The following is a 699-nucleotide window of genomic DNA, read 5'->3' as shown; positions in this document are numbered from 1 at the left end:
ACTAGTACTTAGCAACCAGGAGACTTCTGGTAACCGTGGGGATTGTTCAGACATGGTGATGGTAGAATGGGACTCGGGTTGCATCTCTGCCGTCGGAGTTTTTTTGTTTTTTGTTTTTTTAAACTGCCTGCTGGCTCTAACAAGTTTTTTTGAGTGTCTGAAACTTTCTTGCTGTGTTTTATAAAAAAATAAAAGGCAGTTGTACGCGGCAAAGTCTTTATCGTACAAGATACTCGTTTCAGCCGAGTACTCGGCTCATCCCTACAAACTATTACTAGCACCAGGAACTTCGGTACCGTGGGATTTCAGACATGGTGATGGTAGAAATGGACCCGGGTTTGCATCCTGCTGTCGGAGTTTTTTTTGTTTTTTTTTTTTTAACTGCCTGCTGGCTCTACAAGTTTTTTTGAGTGTCTGAACTTCTTGCTGTGTTTTATAAAAAAATAAAGGCAGTTGCGGTAAAATAAATTTACAAATTAAGATACACACACAAACACATTCCAACCCCCCCCCCCTCTCTCTCTTTGTTTCTCTCTCTCTCTCTCCTCTCTCTCTCTCTCTCTCTCTCTGTATCTCTTGACTCACTCATAACACACACACTCACACATACCTGTGAAATAAAAAGAACCCCCCCAAAAATGATTAAGAGTTAAAAAAGGAAGTTATATTATTAGTATAAAACTCTTGTTCATTACATTT

At 39.5% G+C, this 699-nt stretch overlaps 1 protein-coding gene across 1 annotated transcript in view; it reads right to left on the bottom strand.

The window, feature by feature from the left end:
- nek5 (NIMA related kinase 5) overlaps nt 1-699 on the bottom strand; it is a 202,024-nt gene that overhangs the window by 73,151 nt on the left and 128,174 nt on the right. The gene's annotated exons all lie outside the window — the stretch shown is intronic.

The sequence above is a fragment of the Etheostoma spectabile genome, unplaced genomic scaffold (genome assembly GCF_008692095.1).
Source record: "Etheostoma spectabile isolate EspeVRDwgs_2016 unplaced genomic scaffold, UIUC_Espe_1.0 scaffold333, whole genome shotgun sequence".
Classification (NCBI taxonomy): Eukaryota; Metazoa; Chordata; class Actinopteri; order Perciformes; family Percidae; genus Etheostoma; species Etheostoma spectabile.
Note: the sequence above shows the minus strand (reverse complement) of the source record. Positions and strands in the feature narration are given on the sequence as shown.